At 45.1% G+C, this 20,365-nt stretch overlaps 1 protein-coding gene across 3 annotated transcripts in view; it reads right to left on the minus strand.

Annotated features, from left to right (window-relative positions):
- ERI3 (ERI1 exoribonuclease family member 3) overlaps window positions 1-17,283 on the minus strand; it is a 1,537,399-nt gene extending 1,520,116 nt beyond the window's left edge. The window contains exon 1 of one of the 3 annotated variants that reach the window (XM_085602780.1): window positions 17,137-17,283. The gene's annotated coding sequence lies outside the window, so the exon portion shown is untranslated. The other 2 variants (XM_085602782.1, XM_085602781.1) reach the window with 2 other exon arrangements.
- Between the last annotated feature and the right edge of the window lie 3,082 nt (window positions 17,284-20,365).

A 20,365-nucleotide genomic window follows, 5' to 3' on the forward strand; every position in this document is an offset into this window, starting at 1 on the left:
TATATACAAAACTTAGCACACATTTTAAAAACAAAACTCACTTTCCAAAAGATCGGAATTTATGGACCTAAATTAATTGAAAATATAGGCTCCGGTGTTAATCACTGCAAAATGAATAACTCAAGACTAAGGCAAGTGCTAAATGCACACAGTGTAATCACATGGAACACATCAGCAAATATATCAGCAGTGTTTTGTGCAAGCCCAAGAGAGGTCAAAATAACCATAAGCAGTATCCGGTTTGAGCAAGGAAAAGCAGTAGTAGTGTGCCTACACTTCAGACATGTACAATACTGACAGAATACATGAGGAGCAGGAGCATGAGACCGAGTACCACTTGCTGTATTTGAAGCATCTTTATTCTGATCACAATTCAACTGACAGCAAGATCCCCCACTATCATCTATCAAAGTCAATCCAGCAAGAAGGTTTTAACATCAGAAACATGAAAACCCTTAATATAGTAACAGAAGTCCCCACCAAAGGATTCATCAACACACTGAGATTATGACACAATAAAAGACGTTCAGAAAGGAAATCTAGGCAAATGAAATAGTACCTACACTACAACCATGCTTCAAAGCAACAAAGATTTATACAGTGGGTACTAAAGGTTTTAAACACATGATTCTAGTACTAATCACCTTGAAAGTGCTACCGGTTGAAGAATGAAGTATATGTAAGTTGTTCTATACAGTCCATAAGATACTTTGTTCTGGACCACTGAATTTGCTGGCTTTAATACTGCCCATTTCAGATAGCCTCCAGCCACTTCTGAGCTCTGATACCCTACTGTTAAAAGGTCAATGTTTCAAATAAAGGAAAAATAGGAACTCAAACAAAATTTCTTTAGGTTGGGACTCGATTTTTCCTGAAATCAAACCAAATCCCTCTGACAGAGCATTACAAACAGCTAAAGTGTCACTTATGGCAGCGCCATTTTCACTTATGACTAGATACATGATTCTGTTGTGAGGCGTGCCATTTATTAAATAAACCTGGAATTGTACACACATAAAAGATTATTACTATTTGTTTAATTTTTCCCTTTGCTCATATTGACGCAAATTTCGAAAAAAGCTAGTAAACTATTCCCGAACGACAATATTCACTGAACAGGTTTGGCGCTCTAGACTGCGTCTAACTAACATTCTTTATGAGCCGTGGCCGGGCATGGTTGTGTCTTTCGGTTTGTAGTACATCTGAAAGTTTTCTTTTTGCACGGACTGGAGTCTTAAGGCATGAAATGGTAGTGATCATTTCTCTACTGTCTTTTGTCTTAAGGTTACCCAGTCAAAAGCAGCAAAAAAATGATGGCAATGTTGATCAGTGTACTATTTTTTAATCGGCAAACAACTTATCACAACGATAAATTTTGGGCACCATGGATGATTTGAAGAGTATTTAAGAGGAGGGTCCAGCTAATTGTTGGAACTCACTTGAATACGATTCTCAGGTCACAAAATTAAATAAGAACTTGATCCCTCTGTGTCAGTATACTCAAAATTGGGTTACAGGTAACTGCTTTAATAAGAACTGTAAAAGAAGCAGATGCAATGTACAGAAAGTGGTTTCATCAATACCTCCGGTTTTGCCGTGTCATACTGCTTTGCCTTTGTAATAAACACACAGCAGTTTATTAAAGAAAGAAAAAAAATACATAAGAGAATACAATCCTCATTCAGGGCTCCTGAAGGTTCTGGTTCTTGGTGTGGAGGGGCTTTGTTTCAGTTGAGCATTCCCCAGATCCCCATGTAGCAAAACATTTGTGGGTTTGCCATCTCCCATCCTTACGTAAATAGTAAACTCATCTATTAATTACAGTGGATACACGTGTTAAGTGCTTTGAACAAAGCCTGACCGGGGTTAACATATAAGTCACAAAACCACTAATATAGAGCGTGTCCTGATGGCATCCCCAATGCCGTGGCAAAGAGACCTCTGGTCTAGTAAACTGTGTCCTGGCTCCCCATTTGCAATTTATGGCACACAGTGCCAATATCCTGGCTTCATTGACAGGTTCTAGCATTAACCAGCCTTTAAGATAACTTAGCCAATATAAAGTGGTGGATCTTACTTCTCCCTCAAACAAGAGGAATAACAACATTTTTGGCCTGTAGCTACTGAACCATCTTGAGAGAAAAACCTCAAACAACCCGACTCTCCAAGAGGAAGCGGGTTTCCACACCAAGATGGTTACTCTGCACAAATTGTTAGCACCGATTCAGGTACCTTGCACAGAAGTCAGCCGCAATACGCAGAGGAAGCCTTGTGGGTTTCAGCGCAGCATTTGATCTCATCCACCATGGGCTGTTGTGTAATAAGCTAACCTCCCTGGGAACTGCCCCAGATTATTATACATAAATAAACTTTGGGCTAAAGTACGTCTAAATAACTACGGGCAGTTGTCAGTATGAATTGCGATATGAAATTAACTAAACAGGTGGAGCTTACTTGCACCCTTGATTTTCTCTTTCTATGGCTATAGCTCTTACACAGTTCAGTTGTCCACAGAAGGCTGGGTTGTCTCATGCCAATGTACTATTGTATGCAATTTATCTAGCGATCGGGGGCATATCAAAGTTCTGGCTCCCGATTCAACTAGATTGTCTAGCCCAATATTTCAAGTTCAGCCGTTCAACAAATGTTCAGAGGATCAGGAATGAAAAGGGGCGACCCCTCATGGTTTTGAATAGTTAGAAAAAAAATGTCAACTGTGACTCAATACAATTATTTAAGAATCACATTTGACACTGTCTTTGCACTGCTAAATGATCTCTCTTTTTAATCTCTTGTAATTGATCCAACAGACTATGTAGTCACTGACTCCTGTCTAAGCAGGTAGCAATTCTATAGCCTTCCACAAATGAAAACGTAATTTTAATCTCAACTTGGCATCCGATACTGATGATGAGTTTGCCTGCAAAATGGACAATTAGGACTACTTGCTAATGAATACTCCCATCAGTTACACTAATTTTTCCATTTTAGGGAAAGCAGTGCTAGATTATACTTTAGTTCCCGTTTCTTTCTTTATTTAATTTGCAATCTTTTCCAATTCTTCGGCAGACAGACCGCAACTACACAGTCCAAATAGTGCCCTTTATTTTTAAGCTACAACAGGCAATTACTATTAATGTGTTGGGTGGAGTCAGCAGATGAAGGTTTAAAACGGTTAAAACAAAATAGGCAAGCAAAACACAAGGTGAAATGAAGCTGTAAACTGAAAACAGTCAAAATATCATGATTTTCTGACGTACTAAAGTCACTCTTTGTTCAGAAAGGGAAGTGGCCATTGACAATGTTCTTTCCTAGCCCGCGCCACCAGTAAGATCGCGATCTCTTCATTTACAGTTAGATATCCACCCTTATTCAAAAACTCGCTTGAACTAAAAACAGCTAAGAACGATCTAAATAGTGACATAAGAAGGCTGTGAAAAGCACTCCTGTGCTCTTTCATACGAGGAAAAAAAGAGTCCATCGGGAAAAAACAGAAAGTTTGTTGGGAGTCCCTGTAGATCAAATGAATGCCCAGTGCGCAGAAATTCACAAAATCGGTAATGGAGACAATGACGTGTTTCCGGCGTTTTCTCAACTGCTTAGAGAGCAATTCAAACCAGAGTGTTGGTAATTCGGTCTCTTAATCTATATTGGTTCAGCAAATTAGTATATCAGCAGTGGTTTTTTTCCACAGAGCAAGGTGCTGGATTTGTAAAATCTTTGCAAGATCTGAGGCCAGATGGCGCCCCGGGTGCTAACAGCCTAAATAATAATCTACACAAGGCGGATCTCTAGTAATGAGCAAGATGTTTATCTTCTCTCTATAAATCTTCACTTGAACTACAAATTACACTGCACTCTTGAAGAAGGTCCATTTTGTAGGAAGTTTTAAGAAAGCTAAAATAACTGCACGATCAGATTACCATGTAATCACACTGTAAATGACACTGATTCAGAATTTATTACAAGATCTTGAACCTTGGACCCAGGCAGAGGGATCGGTTCCCTTACATCAAAAGGGTTTCAGGCCGGGGAGGGGGTGAGGTGATACCTGTGGGTCCGTCGGTGGGACCTGACCAGTATTGTGGTGTAACAGCGCTAGGAGCGTTGATATAAGCCAATGTACCAACAAACTGCAATTGTATAGATATTTATGTGATTGTGTTCTGCCCTGACTTTTATAATAATAAAAACAAAAAAAAATTTAAAAAGGGTTTCAGGCCAAAACGCATTACAACAAATTAGTGTTGCCTCACATTAATGATTCACCAAGATGTCTTTGTGCAGAACAGAAAGCTACACACCCGAATTATTGACTACAAAACCAAACTTCAATGGACTGCAAAAATAGCTGTTTGTTTTAAAACTATAATACCGAGGCATACCAGTTAAATTGTTGAGGGTCATCCAAATACTAAATACAGGTGAGGACAAAGCGAGGATAGAATTATCATATTTCTAAAAAATATGTACAGACAGAGTGATCAAGTACGAGTGTGTTCTAACACCCCTTCCTTTTAGCTTTTATACTGCAGACATGGTGGGTTAGCTATTCAAACTGCAGGTATCCACCCCAAAGAAATATCAATTTATCCTCCTACAGTATACTCTTGCTATATCAGACCTCGGTAGTCGTTTTTTTTTAATGGCAATAATGTCTGTGGGGGCAAGGACATTGCTGCCATTAAAAAACATACAAAGGCAAAAATGACCTGATGGTTAATGCAGTTATGCTTCGTAGTCGTCTTTGGGCGTTGTATAACAAACACTTATTAATTTAAAAACTTGAAGAACAACCAAATGCAATTATTTCGGTATGTGGTTGGAAGAGTGAGTGGGTATAAATGACATCTTTCAACTCCAACATCTAAGCTAAACTATCCCAATTTTGGTTTTGGAATGCAGCATAGAATTTTGCTCTCCCCACTCGCTGCCTGCAACTTTGTCCGTTTCATCTGCTAAACTGATCCTCTCACTCTAATATGGTCATTCGGCATACACAGGTAAGTTGTCCTATTGGCTTGATGCCTTACAATGTTTGGCAATTCCTTGAGTAATTAGAATTGTAGCATTTATAGAGTGCGTTAAACCAGGGGGCATCAAAGCGCTAAACCGAAAGAGAACCATGTGAAAGGTAAGGACCCAAAGCATAGACAACCTCAACAAGCAGGCAACTCAAAGGGATGTCTAATTCGAAAATAACCATGTTTTCACCAGCTTACAACAAAACAGGTAGAGTTTAAACTCCTAATTTGTTCTGGGAGGAAGTTCCACAACCTGGCAGCCGCCACTGTGAAGGCCCATTCCCCCCACCTGGCTTTCCTTGACCTGCGTACAACCATCTTAACTTTATCCAGCTGATCTCAGAGGCCTTGTAGGAACATACTAATTAAAGGCCACCCTAAGATAAGCCGACTCCCGTAGATGGAAAGCCTTATGAGTCAAGCAAAGAGCTTTAAAAGACACTCACTTCCGCACTGGTAACATATGAAAGGATCTCAATCCTTCCTTGACTGACAAGTGTTTTGGTAGTCCCAGGACCAAATATACAGTCGGAGTTTTGATAATTTGGAGCTTATTTACTGAGTACTGGTTGACATTTAGATAAAGAGCATTGCAGAAGTCTAATTAAGTAATAAGTGCAATGACCACTAACACCCTAAGCTCTATCGGGGGGAAAAATGCAGGATTTTCTTCAATATCTTAATGGTCCAGAAGCAGGAGCTCACTGTTCTATTAACCTGGGTGTCGATAGTCCAAAAAACCCAGATTTTTGGCCAGAGTCCACGGAACAGGTAAAGTACCACAAGTTGGCCACCATCGGTTGGTCCAGATCGAGCTATCCATTTCGAAAACCATGTTCTCTGTTTTCTCCCCATTCATTTTGAGCCTGTTCTACCTCTCCCTCTCCCACCAGCTCATTTCTGTCACGCAAGCTCTAAACCAGTCAGCCACCTAATCCCAGTCATCGGAGATGGAAACCAAAGAACGCATCAGCTTCACCAGAGGGGCGACATACAAATTAAACATGGTGGGACTGAGGGAGGACCCTTGTCGAACCCCACAGGGGAGATGGAAAAATTTGGCTCTGAAATCCCCACAACTGATTGTAAAGTCTTATCGAGCAGGAAGGTCTCCAACAAAGTAAGTGCCACGTCCTTCAGCCAGACCTAACAGCCTTTGCACCAACAAAGATGGAGATATGCTGACAAAGGCTGCGAACAGGTCTAACAGTACCAGAATAGCCACACCTTCTGGTCGATTTGCCAGCAAATGGAATCAGCAGTCTCTATAAGCACCGATTTGGTGCTGCGATTCCTACTGAACCAGTTTTGAAAAGGACCCAGGTGTTCTTGACCCGACAGATACTGGACCAATTCCAAGTTGATATGCTTCTCCAGGGATTTTAGCTGGAGCAGGCAGCTAAGAGATCGGGTGCAGATTGTTTAATTCACCTGAATCCCCATCAGGCTTTTTTTTCAGAGGAATGACAACTGCCTCCTTTCAGCCCTGAGAGCACACACCAGCCTCCAAGAACTGAGAATAGACCTTCTCCAAGGCCTCCGCTACAAGGTCAGGCTACCAACTGCAGGACCCTGGGTGGGCAAAGATCATCCTTTGAGCCTGAGGTGGTTCTTCTAGCAGAGCCTTATTTTTCGTTACAGGCAAAGGGACGAACCTGTATAAGCATCTGAGATCACGCAGTTCTGGAGTAACACCTTCCCCACCAGAAATAATAGACCTCTCTTTCCGTTCTGCCACCCCGTAATCACTTGAGCTATCAGTATGTACTGGAAAGTCTGCAAAGACCTTCATGATCTTGTCTCAGAAAAACTCAGCTACCTTATTGCAGTCAACTTGAGAGCTTCTCACCGCCTGATGTATAGGAGGTGACATGAAGGTGCTCACCATATTTAAGAGTTCTCCTATAGGAATGTTAATAGCAGCTCTAATCCTCTGGGAGACGTACACTGATTTAGCCTCCTGGATAGCACTTTTGTATTTCAGAATAAGCTCCCTATGTTTGCTTTTCTCTTCCAACTTAGGAGCCAGCCTCCATCTCCATACTTGCCTCCTACACTGCCTTTGAAGGGCCTTGAGCTCTCCTGAAACCACGGGGCAGATATTTTTCTCCTTTACTTGGGGCTAACTCTAACCAGAGGGGCAACCTTCTCAATTCTTTGCTCCCTTAGGTCCTTCTCTTTAAATTTCACAAGGGCATCTGCAAAATTTCCATCCGAGATTTTACTCACTTTTCTAACGCTGTTAGCGTTGCTCGACATGCTTTCCAGCACATATGCCTTCTGTGTACTTAACATCACCAAACTGTGGTCAGACCAGCTTAACACAAGATAATTGCCTACAGTCAGGGTCTCTTGATTGGAAAAACCATTAACTATAGCCGAAACTGTGCATAAGATCCATGAAAGACCTGGTTTCACAGTCACCCTCTTCTTCCAGATGGAGATTAAAATCTCCCAAAATGGTGAGATGAGAAAGGGTTCGAGCACTTGGTGGCCGTTTAAAATGAACTGCTTTTTGAGACCAGGCATCAGCAGCCCCACTAAGATTAAAGAAAGTTTGTTTTTGATTTCTACAGTGCCCCATGTTGCAACCTTCGACAATGGTGTTAACGGGCCCTAGCTGCTCCCTAAAAATGATGGAGAGTGCTACTCCCCTCCATACGCTCCTACCAAGTCTCACCCCAGTTGCGTGGCAACCGCAAAGTCCAGACCCGAGTCCTCCTTGGATCAAGTTTCAGTAATGAACAAACAGTCTGAGCTATCCCAATCATCTCACTAATTTCAAAGTATGTTTTATGAGAGAGAGAGCGGGAATTGACTAAGGCACAGCATAAGGACTCTTCTATCCTCTGCACCTCCACTCCCAAGCCCCTCCCCCCCCCCAGAGTGCGCTCTTCCCTGATGTTCCAAGGTGGCACATTCTACAGAGACAGCACACCCCAGAACTCTGAACTCCCGGTGTTCCAGTTGCACGAAGAGCAACACCACCATCTCACTATTCTCTGGTCCATCACTTCCCTTCTCCCGCACCTCACACAAGGTCCATGAGGGCCAGCTTAGTGTAGCTCAAATGAGTACAACCCATCATCAAACCCATCTGTATGGACTTACCGTAGGTTGCAAAAAAACTGCAAAAAAACACATACTACAAAAACAAATATTAAAAGTTTAGGCAACAACCAGCAAATTCAGCAAGGCTTAATAGGAAGAGGAAAACCATTTGAACAAAAGAGAAACGAGCGGCACAGGTAAAAAAAAGACTCATCTGTCAGGATTTCCATCATAGGTGTAAAGAACAAGAGGGAAACAACTTCCAAACGTCACACTCTCAATATGTCGAACTACACTGAACAATTACAGTGACTGTTGTTGTTCTGGCACTGTTATGGCAAGTTCCCAAGCCCAACAGTAACGTTTGCACGCAGCCAGCACAACATTAACACCCTCAACTAGCCGAACCCTGTTATATACACCTTCCCCACAGTATCACAAGTCATGCAAACAGATAATGTTACACTGTCTGATGGCGTTTATTACTCCTCTACTTAGACAGGAAGTGCAACAGGACTTGCAATCCAAAAAACAAGAATTTACAATGCTATATGCCTCGCATTTGAGAGAGTTTAAGCTATAGTATTGTAAATGACAGTACCTTTTATTAATCTGTTTTGATCATTAACACATAAATAAAAAGGCATTGTCATTTATAATGCCAATAGCGCAAACTATTGTAAACGCTAGGCCAATTCCACTAAAAAGAAGCGGCCGCCATTGTCCCGGGCTGCTTAGAAAGTGTAAACGCGCATGGCGAGCTGAATGTTGCAGGAAAGCATGTCGTGCCTGCAGAAGTAGAAACTCATTAAAGAAAATAGTGCTTACAGACATACTGTATAACAGAAGTAAAAGGGCCAGTCCTCACGAGAGGTTACAAATGAAGACAACGCAGTAATAAGGGCTGACTAAAAAGCCTATTAACTAATCAGAAGCCAGCATTTATGAAGGACAATGCCACAAGCCAATGAAAAATATGGTCTGAGAGTGGGTGGGGCTTCAAGTCCATACTCGAATACAGCATGCCTCGCAGAGCAGCCCATGCGCTGCCCACGCTGGACCTAAAAACCTGTATTGCGTTCTTCCCTTTCTAAATCCCTTAAGACAAACTCCTCACCGCTACTAGCAACCTTGTGGCCCTGCTATGCCTGCACAAAGCCTCACTGTATGGATATGCTTCTCCATAAAACCACAAGACTGCTTAAAAAGGTCTCCTTAGTGAGATAACACACCTAACAGATCCAGCATGTTAGTTTTCTCAACACACCTTACGTAAAGTGATATCGTTCTGGGGCATATTTCACCACAAAATCCACAAGCAGACGTCCTAGACATTAGAGAGTATTATGTGGAAACCAGGGACCTGATTCACAAATGTAGGTATGACTTAGTTCTTGTGTTACTTTTGACTTGCTCCTGAAATCCAGAACACCTTGAATACTTCTGGTGTATTCCTGGAATCAGGAGTACAACACTAAGTCTTAGCAAAATCTTTGTGAATTCGAGCCTGCAAGTACAGTTTGAAAAAACAGAAAACCTGGAAATATAATCGTGCTAATTATAATATTTTGTTTATTGACAGATTTTCCACCATTACAGAAAGGAAACCTCCTCTCACTCAAGTAAATAGAGACCGCGCTTCCTCAGTTGTACAAATAAACTCCATAAAAGATACAGATCCATTTTATAAATTAAAGGACTAAACTTTTGACATAGCCGTTGTACCAACATGACTTCCTCCTAAGGTAACAATACTCTCATATCCTCTTGCCCGGTTATCATCATTTTGTGTACCGGGCTAAACCAGATGGAAGTGGTCCCGTCAGTTACCCATATCTTATCATGTTTCTTGGGACATTCCCTTGCCCTATACTCCTCTGCTATAGAACAATAAACCATACACGGTATCCATTCGAAAACGGGGGCTATAGTGACATTTGGGATATCCAATGACTGGTGATATCTCTCTTAGCTACCATGCAACCAATCCCAATCAGCCGTTTCTGCCTCTGGTGACCATATCATCCAGGAAACACCCTCAATGTCGCCAATTTGGTAGTGAGGTCTATAGACATTCCCACAATTCTGATTTTTTTTTTTTAAAGAATCAGAAGCAGTTTAATATAATCCCAAATGTAATGGGTCTGTAAAATTCTAAGCAGACAGATTTTGAGATTCTTCTGCAGAAAGAATACGTTTCTTTTTAGAAAATGCAGGAGTTCCAAATTTACAAAACAAAATAGATTCTGCACATTATGTGTAAAATTGAGATGCAACTAAGATCCTAAAAGGATACAGTATTGCATCATTGACCAATGGTATGAGACACTAATTCTCCTTTAATCTAATCCATAAACTATACCACTTCATCCAAACTTTTGCCTTTAAAGTGGGGATGGGTTTCTTTAGTTTGACTTGCATACTATCCTAACAATGGGCCCACCACAAATTCCTCCACCCTCCCCCCACGTCCCCCAAAGTCTGCTCTACCTGTGTTAGATAAAGGATGGCTTCTCAACTACTCAGCAAGACAAAGGCAGGTCAACCCTGAACATACATAATGAACAAGTTAGTTACCTTCAGGAACGCCTTAGCTGGTAGGGATTCTATCTAGCTGCAGATTCCTTCGCTTAGAAATATTGCCAGGCGTCAGACTGGATACGGAAATTGTTTATGCGAAGTAGCCCTGTGCGCCGGTGGGTGGCGTCGTTCAGCTCAGTGTGGTGTCTTCCGCATCAGAAGTGCTGTGCCTATATAGGCAGCACACGTCATGCTGACATCCGTTTCTTTTCGCAAACTTGCCCTAACGGCAGGCATATACAGTCTTGGTGGAGGGAAGCCTGGCTGCCAAGATAACCGAGCAGACTATGGGCGGAAAGTCGAAAGCGGTCAACCGTCGCCGCTCAATCTCCATGCATGAAGGCGGGGCAATGACAGGTTTGGGAGGAGAGAGTTCTCACCTTGCTGCTGTAACAGAAGATCCTCCCGAAGAAGCAGCTTGATCGGAGGACAAATGGCCATCCTCAACAGCCCAAGATACCAAACTCTTTGAGCCCAGTCCAGAGCCACAAGGATGACTTCGGCCTGGTAATTCCGGATCTTCTTGAGAATGCTGGGCAGGAGTGGTATGGACAGAAAGGAGTACAGGAGGTCTCAGCTGGACTCGAGATGAAAAGTGTCTCCCAACGAGACTTGCCTTGGAAACTCCATCACGCATAAATGCTGACACTGTGCGTTCTCATCGGTGGTGAACAGATCTAACCAAGGCTCTCCACACAGCTAAAAGAGACCTTGTGCCACCCTCAGATGGAGACACCATTCGTGAACACTAAGCATCTTCAGCTGAGTTAGTCCACCCTGGCATTCAGAAAGCATGTCAGGTGCTGAACCACCAGGGGTATACCCCGATGTTACAGCCACATCCCCACCTCACCCTGTTTGTTGCAGTGCCACACGGCGGTGGCGTTATCCGTGAACACCTGCACTATCCATCCCATCATGAAGGGCAGAAAGGCTTTTAATGCAAGCCGGATCGCCCGGCGCTCCAGTAGGTTGATGTGGAGTCTGCTTTCCACCAGAGACCAGAAGCCTCTGATCTCCACCTGTCCCAGATGGCCGCCCTATCCCAGAAGTGACATCTGTCAGATCTGGTTGGGGAAGAATAGGAGTCGGCTGCTGACTCCATCAAGGCTCGTTAACGAAAAATGAAGATCTTTTGTAGTTCCCTCCGAGATATGAACCATGCCGGAGAGTGCTGCACCCACTGGAACTTCAGGTCCCACTGCAGAACCCACATATGCCGGCAGGCATGTGTCAGAGGCAGGAGACAGGAGGCCATGAGGCCCAGCAGCCTCAGAATCAGTCTCACCAAAATCCAGAATAGAAGTCGAAACATCAGTATCATAGCCCGAAAATCCTGGACTCGCCATTCGGGAGAATATGCCCACAACTGCACCGTGTCCAGAACGGCTTCGTTGAAAGGAAGCTTCTGAGAGGGAGTCGAGTGTGACTTTGGCACATTGATAGTGAACCCCAGTGAGAGCAGAAGGTCTGCCGTAGTCTGAAGTTTGGAGAAAATAACCTATAGCAAACCCACCTTTAACAGCCAGTCATTGAGCTAGGGAAAGACTGGCACCCTTGATCTCTGCAGATGAGCTGCAACCACTGCCAGCACCTTTGTGAACACCCGAGGGGTGCTGGTAAGGCCAAAAAGGACAGCAGACTGAAAGTGCTCGTAGCTCACCGTGAACTACAGGTAATGCCTATGGACAGGAAGGGATGGGAATGTGAAAGTATGCATCCTGCAAGTCCAACGCTACTATCCAGTCTCCTAGGTCCAGGGCAGACAGGACTTGAGCGAGCGTGAGCATTTTGAACTTCTCCTTCTTGAGGAACAAATTGAGAGGGTGCAGGTCTAGGATAGGACGAAGGCCTCCATCTTTCTTGGGCACCAGAAAGCAGCTAAAAACAACCACAACCTACTTCTGGCGTCAGCACCCTCTCTTTGGCTCCCTTGGCCAAAAGAGCCATCACTTTCTGGCGCAGCAAGGAGAGATAGTCCCCTGTCAGCCTGTTGCAAGTGGGTGGCATGAGCAGTCACAAAAAAGAGGGAGTAGTCCCTTCGGACAGTCTGAAGAATCCAGCAGTCTGATGTTTAAGACCTCCAGTGGGGGAGGCAATGGCATATCCTGCCTCCCACTGGTTGCCCATGATGGTAAAAGGACAAATTAAAGGGATTTTGAGGCTGAAGCTGCTGGGATAGTAGTGGACTGGTCAAACAGGCTGCCTGCCCCAAGGGGTCTGTGGGTACGGTGTACTTTGCCACACAGAAGCTGGGAAACCTGCGTGCTGTGGTGGCTGGGCAAGACGCAGCTGAAGTCCCTTCCGTGGCTGCGAAAGGAGGACTGGGGCTTGCGAGGGGTCATAGAAAGGCCCAAGGACCTGGCTGTTGCTCCGCTATCCTTGAAACGCTCCAGCCATGAGTCTGCCTGGTCTCCGAAGAGACGGGAGCCCTCAAAAGGCATGTCCATAAGTGACGCTAGGACATCCCGAAGAAGCCAGCTGTTCTCAGCCAAGCGTGGTGCCGTAAGGCTATCGACAAAGAAACCGCTTTACCTAGCAAGACTGCCATGTCCAGCCCACATTGAATTGTGAACTTCGCTGCATCTATGCCATCAGACATAGCTTAGGAGTGTATGGCTAAGGCCTACTACGGGACCATGGGCAGCACCTGCACAACTGAATCCTACAGGGCATGGGAGTAATGGCCTAAAATGCACATGGTATTCACAAATCATAGTGCCAGGCTGGTGGAAGAAAACATTTTCTTTGCCAAGGCATCTAGCCTCTTGGATGCTCTATTTGGTGGGGTGGTAAGGAATGTGCCAGGATTTATCCGGGAGGTGGAGGCGTGGACCACCAAGCTCTCCGGGGTAGGATGTTGTGTGAGGAAGTTAGAGTCCACTGGGGTGGGGCGGCAGCGGCGACCAATCGTCCTTTTCACATGAGCACCTCTGGAGGTTTTGGACCAAGTCACCAACAAGATGTCCGTGAGGGCTTCATTAAATGGAAGAAGCAGTTCTGCTGGGTCACTCTCAGCTGAAGCACCTCCATCAAGTCTTGACTACCACTGAGGGTAGGTTAAGGTCCAGGACCTCGGCCGCACTTCTCATCACCATAGCAAATGAAGCCCCTCTCCTCCGGTAACACGGTAGGGGAGGAAGAGAGTATGCCAGTATATGGAGAGGTGTCTAAACCGCTGGCGTCCGCCAATTCTTCACAATAGTACATGTTGGGCTCTGGGGGCTGGTATTCTTCAGGGTCCAGCGACCCCTCCCAATTCTCCCCAAGTCCCAGCACATAACAATAGAGCTGGAAGCCATGGTTCCGGTCTGACACCACCCCTCCGGCTCTGTGTCGGAGATGAGAATGGAAATGGCACCACCAGAGGGCACCCGTGGCGCTAGGGAAAGTCAAGGTGGTACGACCGGCCTGGATCCATCCTTTGATCAAAGGGGCAGAGTTGGGCGGAACCGCCAGCAGAGAACCAGTGGGGGCCCACTCCAAACCCATGGGGCCGGAAGGCGTGCTAGCGGTCTGTCCATATATGAGGTGCATTGCCTCCTAGAACTCGCAAAGTTGGACGGGGGTCATTCCGGCTCCCGGATACTCAGGGAAGTGAGGGGCCGGCTCAGGCTCAACTGCGAAGCCAGGTCTTAAATGATGACGCTCCCTCATCTCATTGGATGACAGCGGCAGAAAAGGTGAAGTGGAAGACCTCTTCGACGTCTTACTCTTCTAGCGCTTGTGGGACTTACCCACAGATGACTGAGTGAGACGAGGATGTTCAGCTCCGCGACCAATCCCGGGACCTAATTCTCAGCCGGAATCAAGACCGTTGCACATTGGGTGGCAATGAGCTGGGGGAGCGCTCCCTCAAGGCCTTGGGGTGCATGGTGTGGCAGTCGACGCAGGGCACCGCGGTCACGCTCAAGGCACCACAGGCAAACAAGGTGCGGGTTCATCACCAACATCTGCCGGTAACAGACGTCACAGGGTTTGAAGCAGGCCTTTCTAGCTTACATCCTGCCACACCAGGAGAAAAATCTCAAAAGACTTCGACAAAAAGTTGAAAAGGTCAGTCAAAAATTCATTGGGGGTAGCTCTCTCCAGATCTGCACTGACTGGCGCAGAAAGAAAAGAAATGGCATCAGCGCGCTGGAGTGGCATGTACATAGGCACCAGGCGCTTCACTTCCGGTGCGGATGACACCATACAGAGCCAAATTACGTCACCTACTGGTGCACAAGGGTACTGCTCATGAAAAATTCCAGGATCCAGTCTGACGCCTAGGGGTAATTCTAAGGTACGGAACACGAGGCTAGAAGTCTCTACCAGATGCAAGCCTTCTCCATGCACTGGTTCTAGCCCTGAGCATGGAAATACAAATTGAAAGGCATAATCTGTAGAGTACTCTTATACTGATCCCATAGTCACTTAGAAAAGGATGCCCAGCCTGCAACCTCAGCCCCTGGGAGTGCAAACTGACATGACCACTCTCCAATTAATTTACAGATTAAAAACCGACAGCCTTATTCCAATAGTAGCTTTTTAGTATGACAACCATCACTACAACAAGAAGCACTGCAACCTAGCCATTCCTGCTTGCCACTCTCCACATAGACTTAACTATAAGACCCACCGGAAAGGAAATTCACAGAGCCCAATCTGACTCCCATTGAAGGCTGTCAAATGTCTCCACAGTCCTGGTGTGTGAGACTTTGTACATCGCCCTACAACCTAACTCCTGCCCCGTACAGACATATGAGAAGCACTTTAACAGTCAAACAGCACCTCCTATGAAAGGCACATATTTTTATAGCCTTTATCAGTATGGCACAACCTGCCTCAAGACAGACCTATTCCAAAAGATCTTTCATTGTAATGTTTCCTCTTCCCACTGCGGCTAGGTATTACTAAATTGGTGTCCATGATATGCATCCTCAGACCTCCCACCCTGCTTATGTAGCATCCACTGAGTAGCCTCTGCAAACTAACTCAGAAGTGGCACCTCCTATGCATCCATGAAGCACTGTTATACCAGCCAAACCTTTTATGGTGTCCCATGTGAGCCAAAATAGCTTTCTGAGAGCAGCCACTCATAGCCGTCTATCATGATGTACGCATCAAACACAAAAAAACCACGCTGGAATGCTACCTGATGCTATTTCCCCATATCCGCTGTACTTCTCCCTAGGAAGGTCCTAGAGCTACTGACAGACATTACTGTTGCACAAAACCGTGCTCTAGTCCTTTTCAGTATTTCTCCACACGAATTTCCACTAAATTTCTAGTCATATACCTCAATTCAAAAGCAGATAGGTTTCTTGAGCAGCCAAAGCACATAGGAAGCCCTGCATACTGAGCATGTGTCGCTTCTGAGTAGTGAGCGTAAGTTTACATGACAAAATGGAGGGTGGTGGGCCAGCTGCAGCACACAATGTGTAAAAGAAAACATCACCATGAATGTCTCTCTCTTTAGCAATATTAATAAGAAATCATATGCAGTGGATGAGATGGCCTTATAGCAGCACATACAGTTCAGAAAGCCGTTCATACTTTACTGTAATAATGCAGAGCATTAGTAAAGTCAATGGTCAGCCTGCTCCGGACACTGAGTTAAAACAGCTGACACCAATTACAGATATGCTGCATAGTGACCACCATCCCAAACCCAGCCCACCATGCAGTTCCTCTCCCTAAGACTTTTAAGACCACACCAATCCTTGCGTTTAGTTAGAAAACACTAGTTAGAAAACACTGCCAAGAGACTCTATATACCCTGATCCTCAAACTAATGCCAAGGCAACACCCTCGCATAGGCATGCACCTCTAGCACCCCCCTCCAAACTTCTCTTGAGCCCATAAAACAGCCAATACACAGCTCTTTTGTTAAATACACAGTGCTACACTGTGGCCATGAGGAATGGAAAAGGCAATGACAAGAACGCAGCCTGAGCTCATAGTACTCACATTCAACCTCTCAAGATAATCCTTTCCTGTTAAAATCACATTTGGGTCCGGGGAGACCCATGAGGTGACAGCTATAGTCTGATTTGCAAACAGCCATAACTGTCATGCTGCGTGTTCCTAAGCCACACACCTCAAACCGCTTCTACAGCTTAGAACTGCATAGGAATCTTATAATGTCCAGTTTGGCCCACAGGCTTGCAAACAGATAACACAATGTTGTTGCATAAGGCCCAGCCTCTGCGAACACGTCTTCTCTGCCGGCTCACCCCACCCCAAAAATTCCAACAGACTAACCTGCAGAGCCCCTGTAAAGCACCATAGGAGACCCCTAATGCCAACTATGCCCCCACTGGAATGCAACCTGACATATATGCCCTGGTATGAGAGGCCCCTGCTCCCCAGCTTCAATCGCCCCACGACAGACCCCTCCAAACCTCGCCCTTTTCCCTAGGGGCACCATGCAAGAGCGCACGCACTTTACATGTCTTTAAACAGCAGCACACATGAGTCCCCAGCAGCACAGACTCACCTCACACTCTCACCCTGTCCTATGGAGACGCACTAACGGACAGAGCAGCTCAGCCAACCAGTCGCTCGGCTACCGGGCTAACGCCCAATCAAGGAGTGGAGGCGGGACCGTGCTTGCTCTGCTCCCCTGCCCCTATCGTGTTCATGTGCAGTTTTGCCGGAGCCTCCAACATGGCGACCTGCCTCACAGGCATCTGGGAGTTGTAGTTTCAGAATGGTCCGGCTGATGGAGTATTTCGGAACATGCAGGATGGGAAATACCCCAAGAGCGGGTGGTGGAGTGCTGTCGTATGGTTCAGATAGCAAATCACTATGTAGTTGAATGTAGGAAAAACCAGTATGGAAGTGCATTCTGTCTTTTGCCGAGAGTTATACACCTCAATCATGGCAAATCTCTCACATCGGACGAGAGTTAATTTAAGTCATATCTCCCGTTAGATTATATTAGGGTGCCTCTATCCACAATCTAACCCGATTCATCGCATGAAAGGGGTCAGGTTACATGACACTTCTATAATAATTTTAAAAAAAGTAATGACCGAGAGAAAGTTGCAACGAGTAGCTGGTTCATAATGATTGACAGGTTAAGGGACGGCCCGTGGAGGGGCTTGGTGACTGTTCTGCCTGATCAATTCTGTGATTGGTTACATAAAGTGACACGCCCGCCCCCTCCGGAAGTGATCGTGAGACCGCTTGTTGCCACCCGCAGGTGTTGGAAAGCTAGTTTATGTTCGTAGACCCTTAGGTCAGTGGTTCGAGATACTGGTCCTGAACAGGTGCGCAATTAGACTCAGAGTTTGATGGTGGGGGTGCTACTGCTTTGATCAATGTTTTTTTATTTAATGCAGTTTTATATAGCGCGAAGTTTACCCAAAGGTGTCAGAGCGCTTCACAATAGAACCAGGTAAGTTACACAAAGTAGTGGCAGTGCTTTTGATATGCTTGGCAAGTACCATAGCCTGAAAGAAACTCCTTTTTGTAAATATGTTAGTGATAACAGCACATGATAAAGCACAGGAACTGAATATAAAGTATAATTATCCATGGTGCATCTACAGCACACAACTTAGTTATCCAGCGGCATAAGCTACTACAGCTTTCAGGACATTACCCAAACACGGCATTGTCTTTAGTGTTTCTGCTTTAGAGGTCCATCGAGGCAGTTGCTGGATCAGAAACTAAACATAGCTATAAAAGTCTTTCTCTGAGCAAGCAAGTGAGGGCCGAGTGGCTCTGGGTGGTTCAAAGGATCAACCATGTATTGCCATTCATGGTCAAAGGGTATGTAATGTCCAGTCCATTTTGCCACTTTAGTTGTTTGATGCCCATGACTGTAAAACCCAACACTCAAGCATGCAGCACATATAATAACATTATTAGCAGGAGAGTAATAACTATTAATGATTTCTAAAAATAGTAACAGTGCAAGAAGAGGAAATGTTACAGCCCAAGTCTGTGGAATTGCTAGAAAATATTTTTACAGATGTTGTGGTGTATATATTAAATTGGAATCCTTGAGTACGAGCAACGGATGTTGAAATATGACTTCTAGCAGGTTATACTAAGTGGAAGCATACCATTGTTTCAAATTTTCTGTACTGCTTAGCTGTTGGTCAGATGCTTAGGCTGGTTACCCAAAAAGCACTGCTACCTGTCTGATGAGACACCAATGTCTTACAGAATATTCACTTCATTTACATGGCTCCTTCTCTCTGCTTTGTGTGCTTCTTTTCTGAAAAGACAAGGGGTCCAAACAGGACCAGGTAAAATCTTCTTTATTGGCAGATCAATGTATATGACCAGTGAGGCCACCGTCCTGGCATCAACTGTTGAGAATGCACACGCCAACGTTCTTGCCAGGATGGCACCTGTGCGCCACACTATTGATGAAGACCCAACACATCTTCCCCAAACCTTTGTTACACACACTGCATGGGATAAACTGCCGCTGAGAAGGCAAGACAATAAAAGGGTACCAAAACGGAAAAAGGTAAGAGAACCTGGACACCTGTAGGAGGAAGAAACTAAAACAAATATAAATGTGACAGGTAAAATAACACCCGTAATAGGAACACCATTTCAAATCAAAACGAGCCGTATACGATTTTAGGCATGTCAAATCATAAAAGTCTGTGATTAAAATGTTTCATTTTGTTGTATTTGTATTTGAAGTATTAATGTGTTTATTATTATTAGAAAGGGGGATGTGTAGTATATTGATTGGGAACATTACTATGTCACGTGTGGAATGTCCATCATAGAATGATATGATGTCAGAGGATAGTATATAAATGGTAGCTATGGAATGTAGTGAGTATTCTAGAACTCGCAAAGTTGGACGGGGGTCATTCCGGCTCCCGGATACTCAGGGAAGTGAGGGGCCGGCTCAGGCTCAACTGCGAAGCCAGGTCTTAAATGATGACGCTCCCTCATCTCATTGGATGACAGCGGCAGAAAAGGTGAAGTGGAAGACCTCTTCGACGTCTTACTCTTCTAGCGCTTGTGGGACTTACCCACAGATGACTGAGTGAGACGAGGATGTTCAGCTCCGCGACCAATCCCGGGACCTAATTCTCAGCCGGAATCAAGACCGTTGCACGTTGGGTGGCAATGAGCTGGGGGAGCGCTCCCTCAAGGCCTTGGGGTGCATGGTGTGGCAGTCGACGCAGGGCACCGCGGTCACGCTCAAGGCACCACAGGCAAACAAGGTGCGGGTTCATCACCAACATCTGCCGGTAACAGACGTCACAGGGTTTGAAGCAGGCCTTTCTAGCTTACATCCTGCCACACCAGGAGAAAAATCTCAAAAGACTTCGACAAAAAGTTGAAAAGGTCAGTCAAAAATTCATTGGGGGTAGCTCTCTCCAGATCTGCACTGACTGGCGCGGAAAGAAAAGAAATGGCATCAGCGCGCTGGAGTGGCATGTACATAGGCACCAGGCGCTTCACTTCCGGTGCGGATGACACCATACAGAGCCAAATTACGTCACCTACTGGTGCACAAGGGTACTGCTCATGAAAAATTCCAGGATCCAGTCTGACGCCTAGGGGTAATTCTAAGGTACGGAACACGAGGCTAGAAGTCTCTACCAGATGCAAGCCTTCTCCATGCACTGGTTCTAGCCCTGAGCATGGAAATACAAATTGAAAGGCATAATCTGTAGAGTACTCTTATACTGATCCCATAGTCACTTAGAAAAGGATGCCCAGCCTGCAACCTCAGCCCCTGG

Source organism: Triturus cristatus, chromosome 4_2 (assembly GCF_964204655.1).
Source record: "Triturus cristatus chromosome 4_2, aTriCri1.1, whole genome shotgun sequence".
Taxonomy (NCBI): Eukaryota; Metazoa; Chordata; class Amphibia; order Caudata; family Salamandridae; genus Triturus; species Triturus cristatus.